The following is a 12496-nucleotide window of genomic DNA, read 5'->3' on the forward strand; positions in this document are numbered from 1 at the left end:
TTGCACAGATGAAAATGACTGGATAGACTATCAACTAGTGTTGAATTTAAAAACACTTTAGCCTGCATCTTTAACAGCAACATTTTCATGTTGTTCAACATTATCAGTTTCCACACTGGCTATTCTCATTCTAGCCGATAGTGTCACCGGGCAGACCCTCTTGTTAAGTATTAAATTAGCTGCTAAAAATGTATTTGCCTATTGCCATTAAAGAGTTGTGATAGTCTGTTTTGGCTGTATGCGAATGGTTCCAAAAACAATACCACATTGGCCAACACATTGAAGGGTTTAAAACCTATTATTTGATATCCAGACCACCATACATCATGTAGAGAATTGCACAAAGCATGCTGTCATTCCAAAGGTATATGGAAAGCTACTTGAGGATTCACTAGGGTGCTGTTCTGCAGCTGCCAAGGTTTTTTCCTTTCTTCCAGAGGAAATCCATATACCTTACATTTGTCTTAATGAATTCTGCAAGCTAGCAATCTGCTCAGTTCCGGTGACTCATGCTGCTCTCTGGACCGAAGCTGTGCAGACTTCAAGCTCTGACCTGGAACGCAGTGTTCGCCTGGCTTTTATTATTTTACATCACTCTTCTGCCACTCACAACACACATTTTTAAGGTGACATTTCTCATAGAACTGCTCCTTCCTGGTTTATCTTTATATAAAAAGTGCACAAAATCTGCAGATGTAATGATCTGTAACTGCTCATGGGAATCATAAGCATTTGCATAGATATGAATGGCGTAAATTATCACATGAAAAGAAGCTTAGAGTTTAATGAAATATTATTGAATTACCATGTGCAAGTTAATGAGATGAGTCATACAAATGAATTTTCAGTTTATTGACTTTAGTATAACTTTTGACATGACTGAGACTAGAAGAAGGAAAATATTTTTCACTTGAGGCCCAGTATTGCAAACTCTTTCTTTTTTATTCGACTTTTCTTGTCTGAAAGAAGGACTCCAGGCTTCATATTAAGATTATATAGCCGTTGAGGTTGTGACCAGCTGTGTCCCATTTTCATTTTTCTTATGCCACATACTGTTATTTGACATGTATAAAAAAAAGTTCAGCAAGGTCAGATTCTGAGTAATGTTCGTGGTAATATTAAACCCAAGTTGTGGTTTGTGATGTTGTCACAGGATGCTTTGTCAGAACAAAGATATGGCACAGAACCAGACTTGAGGTTTCTACGTGTCATCACTGGTTGATATGTGTAATCAAGGAGATAAACATGTACTGCACTGAAATAACAAAAGGTCAAATAGTCATTTCAGAACATGCCATTTTGATCTACTTTCCGCAGTGATACTGGTTTGACTTTTCAAATGACTGCGGGGCATTTTGTGATTTTCAAAAGTGCACAGTTCAGCTGGGGAGAGAGAATGTGGATATCAAGAAAGCTACTGCCAAGGGTTCAGATGTTGCCAGTTCATGCCAGCCTTAATAGCCAGCTGTGTTGCCAGCCTGTCCAGTAACAAAATAAAATTCCCACGGGTACATCACCACCTTGTCAGAAGAACACGTTGTGCAAACGCTCGCTGAAAGGTGACAGGCTCAGCAAACAAAACATTCTGACGTTGGGTCGTGTTTGCTTTGCTATGGGTAGACTCCTCCACACAACCGAACATATCTTAGCTGACGTTCCACAGCGCGCAAACAACATGACAAGATGTGCACTGTGTGAGAGAAAAAGCTCAAAGCCAAAGCTGATTTTTAATTTGAGGCTACAGAGCACACACAAACTGAAAGGAAAACAGGGGAGTTTTGTGGCCATGGTTGTGTCCGGGCTCGGTTTGTGTGTTGGAATCGTGCAAACACTTACATTTGGATGAGGGTAGGCCAGTGTCCTTGCAGGACCTCTCTACAGCTCCTTAACTGGGCTGACTCACAATCCATGTAGAACTGAACCAGTAATGGTAAACACTAGAACATAACTGTACATTAAAAAAGAATAATCTAGATGCTTCAGTAATGAACAATTACAGGCCCATATCAAACCTCCCATTTCTAGGTAAAATCATTGAAAAAGTTGTTTTTCAACAGTTGAGTAATTTCTTGCATTTAAATGACTGTTTTGATGTGTTCCAGTCAGGCTTTCGTCCAAACCACAGCACTGAGACTGCTCTTGTAAAGGTCTTTAATGACATCCACTTAAACACAGACAGTGGCAGAACTTCAGTGTTAGTATTATTAGATCTCAGTGCTGCGTTTGACACTGTTGACCACAGCATATTACCAGACCGACTGGAGAACTGGGTGGGACTTTCGGAAACAGTTCTGAATTGGTTTGAATCCTACTTAAAGGACAGAAACAACTTTGTTTCTATAGGTAAATACACATCTGAGTTGACAAATATGACATGTGGGGTTCCTCAAGGCTCCATCTTGGGGCCTCTTCTCTTTAACATCTACATGCTACCACTGGCTCAGATAATGAAGAACAACAAAATAAGTTACCATAGCTATGCAGATGACACACAAATTTACGTAACAATTTCACCAGGAGACTATGCTCCAATTCAAACACTGAGTAAGTGCATTGAACAAATCAATGACTGGATGTGTCAGAACTTTCTCCAATTAAACAAAGATAAAACTGAGGTAATGGTTTTTGGAGCCAAGGCAGAACGTATAAAAGTTAGCGCTGAGCTTCAGTGTGCAATGTTCAAAACAACAGATAAAGCCAGAAATCTAGGTGTAGTCATGGACTCTGACCTGAGTTTCAACAGTCACATTAAAACAGTTACTAAATCAGCCTACTATCACCTAAAGAATATATCTAGGATTAAAAGACTAATGTCACAGCAGGATTTGGAAAAACTTGTCCATGCTTTTATCTTCAGTAGACTGGACTACTGCAATGGTGTCTTCACAGGTCTCACTAAAAAATCTATTAGGAAGCTGCAGCTAATTCAGAACGCTGCTGCTCGAGTCCTCACTAACACTAAGAAAGTGGATCACATCACTCCAGTTCTGAAGTCTTTACACTGGCTTCCTGTGTGTCACAGAATAGATTTCAAAATACTGCTGCTGGTTTATAAAGCACTGAATGGTTTAGGCCCAAAATACATTTCTGACCTCCTGCTAAATTATGAACCATCCAGATCTCTCAGGTCTTCAGGGACTGGTCAGCTTTCTGTCCCCAGAGTCAGAACTAAACATGGTAAAGCAGCGTTCAGTTATTATGCTCCAAATATCTGGAACAAACTCCCAGAAACCTGCAGGTCCGCTGCAACTCTGACTACTTTTAAATCCAGGCTGAAGACTTTTCTTTTTGTCGCTGCTTTTAATTGAACTATTCATATCTTAGACTGCACTGTAACTTTTATCCATGTACTTTTTTCTTTTAATGTTTAATTGACAGCACTGTAACTTGTATCCATGTATTTTTTCTTTTAATGTTTATTTTATTAGCTTTTCTTTTTAATGACTGATTTTAAATGCCATTTTCTTAATCTCTTTCATTTTTTGTAAAGCACTTTGAATTGCCTTGTGTTGAAAAGTGCTATATAAATAAACTTGCCTTGCCTTGCCTACATGGAAGTGGAGACAGTAGTGGTCCAAGAGTAACCGCAGCATTCTCTTTGTGCTTGCCCAAAGAACCACACAGCTGATGCCAGACCAATCACTAATTGGTCCAACTCATTTTTCTCTTCCCCTCCAGTCAGTGAACTTACAGAAAACATCTTACATGAATTATCTTTTTTTCATGATCTTAAACTTAATGTGGGCATCAATTTGTTTAGTTTTTTTTACTTAAATTACAATTATTAGTTTTATGCAGATTAATAATGGACATGAATTAGCAACCATGTTTTTGTAAGGTAGACATCGGGCAGAAGTCAAATATTGTACATGTTTGTTCAGTCCTGTCAAGCCCAAGACTGCTTTGCCAGGATACACACAGCAGTCCAAACCCATCCCTGGTAGTCTCTCCTAACATTTTAACTTAACTTCTTCCCCCTTTCCCCCCTCTCTTTTCCCTTTTTCACTGGCTAGATGCCTTACCACACTCAGTCAGTCCAGAATGTCGATAGAACCCCTAAAACCTCATTATGTAACATCAGGATATAAGACACCAATGATCAGGGGCGGTTCTAGGGGGGGCCAGGGGGGGCCAGTGCCCCCCTAACACTGACCTCTGACCCCCCTGTGGCCCCCCTAAAAATGAAAAGTGAAAAACATGAAACATTTATGATTTATTACACGATTTATTGAATGACGGAATAGACGGAACTAACGTTATTCGTCATTCTAGTCGGACCCATTAGAGCAGTGCACTCAGGACCCATTAGAGCGGTGCACTCAGGACCCATTAGAGCGGTGCACTCACTTTCACTGTCCGGCTGAAGCGCGCGAAAAACAAACACTTTTCATCTTGGATCATCAGAGGCTGTAGCATCCAAGAAAGACTGATTGAAACCTACGTTTACCACGATAATTGAAGGTGAGTTAAACTATTGTATCCGTGTAATTGTAGATGTAAAGTAGAGATGTAACTGTTCATTGCCTTTATTTTTATATAAATATGATATGGTGTTAGTGCAAAAATTGTACTATAACTTAAGCTGAAGCTAACCGTAATAACTATAAGATATATCTGAAATAAATAAGTGTACTGAAACAAATGCCAATAACTGTATTGTATTGTTTTCTTATGCACAATTACTTCATAATAATAATGTCTAGTTCTCTTTTTCGTCCTGCATTTATTGTGCCCCCCTCAGAAAATAACTGGCCCCCCAGTGGCCCCCCCCAGTCAAATTGGTCTAGAACCGCCACTGCCAATGATTCACCAAAATTGCAGAAGACTCTTGGTGCCATTATGTGAAGATTATTGCCTGTGGTGTGTCTTTGTGGCTTATGAGGGAACAAAATGATGTAGCCATCACGCTAGCAGCATAGCTCTAACCATGGCATTGCCTGTCAGCTGACCTTTTCGATTGGCTTAACATTTGGTAAAGATATCTATGAAGTCTCACCAATGAACTCGGAGACGTTTAGTTTCCTTCTAGGGCCACCATCATTCTGAAATAACAATTACACTTTTCACCCTTGCATGGAAGACAATGACCTCTTAAAGTGCCTTGTAATCATGTCGTTATGGATATGCAAGTGATAATATTGCTTTACAACTATATGGTAAATACAACACATCATAAGTACAGGGATTTTAATGCTTAAGTATTTTATAATGCATTCTATAAATGGGCATGAAAAATAGAAAGTGTTACCAAAACTACTCAGTTTTTGAAAAACAACTTAGTAAATGTTAATATGCTAACATGCTATACAAGATATTGACAATGGTAAACATTATACTTGCCAAACATCAGCATGCTAGCATTGTCTTGAGTTAACAGGTTAGCATGCTATCATGCATCACAAAGCATAACTGTGTAGACTCTTATTCTTTCTACAAACTTCCCTTCACTGCAGTGTATCCCAACAAACAACTTCACCTACGCAAAATAAATAGAGCACAGAAATAACCTGAGAATGGCATCTATCCTCTCCCCCTCAAATAGGCTCTATTTCACCGAACAGAGATCTTTTTCTTCTGCTTCGGAAAATACTTTCCTTCCATTGATGAAAAGATATACGGCATTCAGAGATGAAATTACTTTCCAAATGGCCTCTGACTCACCATCTCTATTCCCAGTGCTCTATTCACCTCACCCCCCGTCCCCTCCCCTCCCTTCCTCACCCCCTCTCCACCTTCACTCGTCCTTGTGCATGTTCTATCTATTGTAACTGTATACGGCACTTAGCACTTCAGACAGCAGACAAACCAGCTCAAGGACAACCTCCCACTCTTGTGATGCTCATAAATAGAGTATTTGTCCAGGCTTACCAATCACCTTACCCACCGAGCCTGTGTGGGTGCTTGTGGACATTGTGTAGCTCGCACCAAAATAGCTCTCCACTGCTTCGTGAGGGTGGATTCGGGCCTCCAGCCTGCTAGAGACCATTTTGCACAGGGAAAAGCAATTGTTGTGCCTTTCAAAATGAACAATAATGACTCACAAAGTATATCTCTTTGCAATGTGTGATTCTATCACCCATTTGCAATCTGTAGCACACTAAAACAGGTGTTCTCACCTCCTCATAGCTCCCCAGAATGCAACACTCTCTCAGACTGTGTGGGACATGACCGTCAGCACATTCCTGGAGAGCTCGATCCCCAGAAGCAACAATCCCTCCTTCCTCCCTTCCCTCCCTTCCTTCCTGCCGCCCTCGTGTCCTCTCCTATGCTTCCGCGGATTGCATCACTCGTCTGCCTCCTGGCCTCCTCTGCTCGGACCCTTTAATCACATATGGCACACACATACACAAAAAATAAATGTGTGCACACCACAGACACACTCAAACGTAGACACACACACACCCACTGTGGGCAATAGGCAGCCTCGTTAGTCCTCACACTGGTTTTGTGGCTTCAGTTGGAATTTTATGGTTGGTTTGAGCAGAGGATTCTGGAGGCTTTCCAGTTGCCCTCCAAAGACTCCGCTCCTCTTTCTCTCCCTCCAACTCTTTGTTCCTTCCTTTCAGCTTTCCTCTCTTTTTTCCTTTTCTCCTCTCTTTCCTTCCCCCTCCCTGCTCTTACATTCGCCCTCAAGGTCAGAAATATCCTGTGGTTTAGGTTTGATCCCCTTGGATATGCCTTCGCTCTCTCCCTCTTTCCGTCTCTCCCTTCCTTTCTGTCTCGCTCTTACACGCGCACGCACACACACACACACACACACACACACACACACACACACACACACACACACACACACACACACACACACACACACACACACACACACACACACACACTGTAAGCACACTGCACTAAGCATTCCCATACAGGAAACACATGCTGGAATCAGCATAGGCGGGTCTGTGTGTCTCGCAACTAAACACTCTCCCTCCCACAGGGGGTCAAGTCTATCTGAACATGTAACATTGTCATAGTTCTCTGAGCTGAATTTGTCATCACTGATGACCTTAACCATCTTAAATCCGATGGTAAATAAGAGAGACTGATCTGAAAATCTTCTGGCGTCACAGTGAGGGGACTGCACTGACTGCAGCCAGGTTAACCCTGTTCCTCTGGGTTCACCTATTCCCCGAGTTGTGCAACATGGCAGAGGCCCAGCTCTTGTGCAATAACAGAGGCCTTGGCTGGCTGAAAGAACACTAGTTCAACCAGTCATCCTTTCATATCCGTGTGTTAATGGACGAAAACAAAGTCTTGCCCAATTAAAGCCCTTGTGTCACTGGAGTGTGAGCATCGTTCATGGTTCGCTGATGTTGAGTTGAGGTTTTCTACTGGAAACTAATACTCCAAAACGTAGGAGGAAGAAATACTGACCTTGGATCAGCAGATATTTACTTTGTACACAGCTCATAGCTCTCGTTTTTTCTTAAAGGAAAGTTAGTTTTTTCAGCATTTGTAAATGCATTCAGTAAAAAGGGGAAAGACGTGAGGGTATTCCGCATAGCTTGAATGCCTTTTGCAACCGTATGGGGCTGTCCTTATTACTTTTTATCACCACTTTGCACATACACGGGCCTCCTGGCATGCCGAACACTCTGCTGACATATCTGGCCTTCAGCTAAGTCAATCAGTTATGGGGACGGGAGTTTTGACAGGGATTGCCATAGTGCTGTTTTGGATTGAAGCATTAACGGGGAAGAAGAAAGACTCTCCCACAAATAGTTCTCGAGAAACGTTGCACCCCGCTGTTCGGTTTCAGCTTGTTGACACAACGGCTCAAGACGGATTGTTTTTCAAATACGCAAGCGGTTGTCAAATATACAGTGTTAAATTAACTCCAGGGTCGCCTCCCAAAGGTCTGTGTTCTCCATAATGCATATGTCCATTTTCTTTGGGTAGTCTCCCAGATGTGAAGGAGACTACAGACAGGAAAATACCTGAACCATGAAAATGTGAAATGAGGCCCAACCACACGGCCACTTGGCTCGACCCCTGTAATAAAGCCGACCTTTAGATATACAGTAAAATAGGTCGACTGTTTTTCTTAAATGATTCTCATCCTAGCTTAATTCTAACTGTTGTTTTAAATGTACAATGGCCTTGCTTGATTTATATAGCCACCATTACTTGCTTCAAAAAAATACAGCGTGAAAATGAGTTTGGTATTTGCTGCACAGTTTCTGAGTATCCAATCCCTCAAGTAAGATCTTGAGTGCTGACATGTTCCCTTTTAACTCTTTGTGGATTGCCACCAAATCCCCATAATCCCAAGAAACATAGCTTTGCTATAAGAGCAACCATTTTCTTTTTGTTATGAACCCCCCGCTCTGCTTCAACATCCTTTTAAAAATGTCCAAAAATGGAGAGGAGAGAGGAAAAAGAGCATGGGGGCTGAGGAAGGGGGAGGGGAGTATCTGACAGGCTTCTCCAGCTATGAGACCCATGACTGACACATTTACTGTGGAACAGGACATCTATGTGAGTGTTTGAGAGAGATAGACACAGAGTGAGAGGACGAGATATAAATAATGCCCCTCTTTCACACACACACACAGACAAATGTTAGCAGAGAGTGTCTCTTTCTGTCAGCTGAGTGAAGTCACGGGACTGGAGCTCCACTTCACTAATTTCATTCCATCCAGGCTGTGGCGAGGAATTTGCAGGGGCCCAGGCATCTCTCAGCAGGACTGCCATCTCTGTATGCCCTGACTGTAAGCCTCACTGCAGACACTAATGTGTCACTTTTCCCATAATGAGCTTTCATTTGATCTGCTGCCATCGAAATGGCCTTCCGTCCAGACAACTGTCAGTGTTTATCCACATTATGGAGATAACAGGGCCATCTTCTGTGGTTTGGCGGTGTCAGATGAGTGGTGTGTGGAGGAGATTGTCAGAGAAGAGGAGAATGATTCATTGTGTTACTCTATAATTGAATGATCCAGCATTCATCGTGGGCATGATGGTGAGATCACCATTAGGCCCTGGAGCCGGAAGACAGGACATTTAGAGGACCAGTGGTTGTCCATGCGTTAGCCTGTTAGCCACAATTAGTTAATTATTTGCTTTACTTGAACTATTCTCTAAAGGAAACTATAAGTGTATGGATATCCCACTTTACAGGAAGCCACTGGTTTCCATTTATTTCACCACCATGGAAAAGTCATTTAGCAGCAGCTTGGAACTTCATTGAAACAGTAATCAATCACACTTAACATTTAGTTGTCTCTATGTTTTTGCCAAGGTTACTTTAACTTTCCTTGATGGTGTGTTTAAGAGCTTGAAACTTGAGAGCTGGCATGATTGGATTTGGCAACACATTTTTGAATCTCATTTTTAAAATGTCTTTAAATCAAGGATGTCCAAAATTATTTGGCATGTCCCACACCTTCATTACAATAACCTACATTTTGTCAAACTCAAGCAGGCCCATTATTTTATTTCTAAACCACAATTTAAGCTACAAATGTAACTATTTGCCTTGGGCGGCTGTGGCTCAGTGGATAGAGTGCTGGACTTCGAATCAGGGTGTAGCAAGTTCGAGTCCCACTGCAGTCAGCATGTCGTTGTGTCCCTGGGCAAGACACCTCACCCCAAATTGCTCCTGTGGGGATTGTCCACAGTCGCTTTGGATAAAAGCGTCTAATGACATGTAATGTAATGTACTGATTATCTGCAATGCTCATCTGTGATATAAATAAAGGTTCAACTGCACCAGCAAGTATCCAAAGAATCAAGCCTTAGGTTAGCCTATGAGTTTAATGACCTGTCATCAACATCATGTGAGTGAATTTGGTGTTTAGAATTTTTTAGGAAGGACAACTTTTTGAAAAAAACATTTAAATCACAGACGATACCCTTAATCACGAGGCGGTCACGATAGAGGAAGCAATGACCAAGGTTATTTGTGAGAGACACAAGATAAGAGAGGGTGCTTGACCTCCCTTGAGAAGCCATCTGTATACATTGTGTGCCCACAGTACAGTACAGTACAGACTGTCCCTGATGTTGACAACACACATACTAACACTGTCAGAGCTTCGTAGATTAACACAGAGATGAGAACTATGCTGTACTGCGACCAATATTTTAAGCACCCTGCGAGGTATGCCTTCATGCCTGTCCTGCGCTCACGTGGGTATAATATCTAGCATCCTTTCACTTGTTACGAAAGGCAAAAAGCTCATTATAGCCCGGAGATTAGTGAAGTCAGATGGCAGTCCTTGATTACACTTGATTAGTTGGACGCAGTGACATTGGGAAAATGTGTGAAGCAGAAGTAGTATGAGGGTCACCTTGACTTTGCCACTGCAGTGCAAATCAGCAAGTTAGAGAGGGGCCATCTTTTTTTTACATTTGTCTAGTGAGTCTCACATCAGAGCACAGAGAGCAATTTTCCCTCTAAGCATTGCACAGAGTAAATATACAAGCTGCAGTCATAACCTAGCCACCCCCCCCCCCCCCCATTCCCCTGCTTTCCTCCCTCTGTGTGCACGAGTGATACAAGGCACAAGGACGGGAGAAATGACTACTAGGTACACAGGTAGAGGGACAAAATGATCTGGTTTGCCTCATTAGAGAAAAACGTTATGTTCCCGGCGATCCTTGCAGAGAATTGTTGTCGTGGAAACCAAGCAGCATTGTCGCAGACTGTTTCCGCTGGGTTTCTAGTCTGTCTGTCTCTCCACATTTGCTCTTCATCAGGGACAGTGATATTCTACACCACGAGGCTATGACTCATACACATCTTTTTTTTTGTTGGCATCTGGAACAAAAGGGGTGGGATCAAAACACACACACAGTAGATACACACACTTATGCACATGTGCACAGAACTGTATTTTAATATCTGTTAGAAAGCATAGACAAAATGGACTCAAGGGAAGGGAACAATGTGAGGTATTGCCCTCATGTCTTTTATGTGCACTTCACCATGTAGTCCTCATTTGTTCCTGTCAGTCTTTGTGATCCCGGCTGTTTTCCCCTCGTTGCACATCAGGTAGATTATGTTTTTTAATCGCCCTTTAGTCTCACGGATCGGCTGATGTGCTCAGTGTGTTTCCTGCTTATCTAGGCCACCAGATGTCAAAATCCGAGGCCTTGCAGAAAAGTCAGAACAGCATCCTAAGCACCGGCCGGGGAGAGGAGATGACTGATGTGGAGGAGAATGACAAACATTGTGAGGAGGAGAGAATCAGCGAGAAAGATGCCAAAGTGTTTGAGGTGAATTATATTTGAGCAGAAGATCGTGGGCTGCTGTTGCCGGTGTAGGACACACACACACACACACACCACACACACACACACACACACACACACATACACACACACACACACACACACACACACACCACACACACACACACACACACACACACACACACACACACACCCTCAGGTGCAAGGTAGAACAAAGTGATGAGTGACCCAGTGTCTCATGGTTCTCCTGACACTGCCTACAGCTGTTTCATCAAAGCCTTTCTTCTGGCACTTCTTCATATGTCTGCCTGCACATGCATGTATAGACGCACACCCCCCCCCCCCCCCCCACACACACTTGCTTGTCTCTTAGCAATTTATCTCTTCTGCCAGCTTGATCTGGCCGCTTATCTCTTCAATCTTGTCTTAACTTGGATGGACACACACTCCCTTATTTCTTCCTCGTGCTCTTTAAACGGGCATTACCTACATATGGCTTAACTACATTCTACATTCCACATATGGATCTATGGACGGAGGATAACAACATGCTCAAGACATTTGATGTGGATCTGTGTCAGAGAAAAAGCCTTTAATCATTACAATCCCTCTTCTGCAGCAGCTTTCCTCCTGCTCCTCCTCCTCCTCCTCCTCCTCCTCCTCCTCCTCCTCCTCCTCCTCCTCCTCCTCCTCCTCCTCCTCCATAGATCATGTGCTTTCAATGTTAATGATTCTCAAAGAATCCATATGCGATGGTTCATATATATATATTATGTGCAGCCTTTTTTAATCTACAACACATTTACCCTGTGTTATATAAAGCAGCTAAGTGGAATTGTAATGGTATACTTTCTGTGTTGTTGGTAGCTCAGTCTTGCACCAGCAGAAGACCCAGTCCCATTCAATCCTGGTTTCTGTTTTCAATAGAATGCTAGTGGTTTGCCTCCCTGGCTTTGCTTCATGGTTTCATGCCGAAGGATAAACATGTTGGTTGTGATTTTTCAAGCTGCCTTTTATTCGGTCCACTATCTGACATTTCAAGACATGTTTCAAGCTGTAGCTGTGTTTGTGCAAGAAGAACAGAATCATTGCCGAAGCTGACCCAATTCTTCCTTGAATTGCTCTTATTTTATTGATGTGAATGTTCTGTTCTCCAAAATCTACCCGGCAAGAATTTTATCATGCGAGCATCTCAAAATAACACCTTTTTAATTGTCAAGCTTCAGCACCACCTGGCTCAGTGTATTCCCAGCACGCACCTGTCATTTTGACCTTGAAAACTTTACTATTTATCTATAGA

The sequence above is a fragment of the Gymnodraco acuticeps genome, unplaced genomic scaffold (assembly GCF_902827175.1).
Source record: "Gymnodraco acuticeps unplaced genomic scaffold, fGymAcu1.1, whole genome shotgun sequence".
Taxonomy (NCBI): Eukaryota; Metazoa; Chordata; class Actinopteri; order Perciformes; family Bathydraconidae; genus Gymnodraco; species Gymnodraco acuticeps.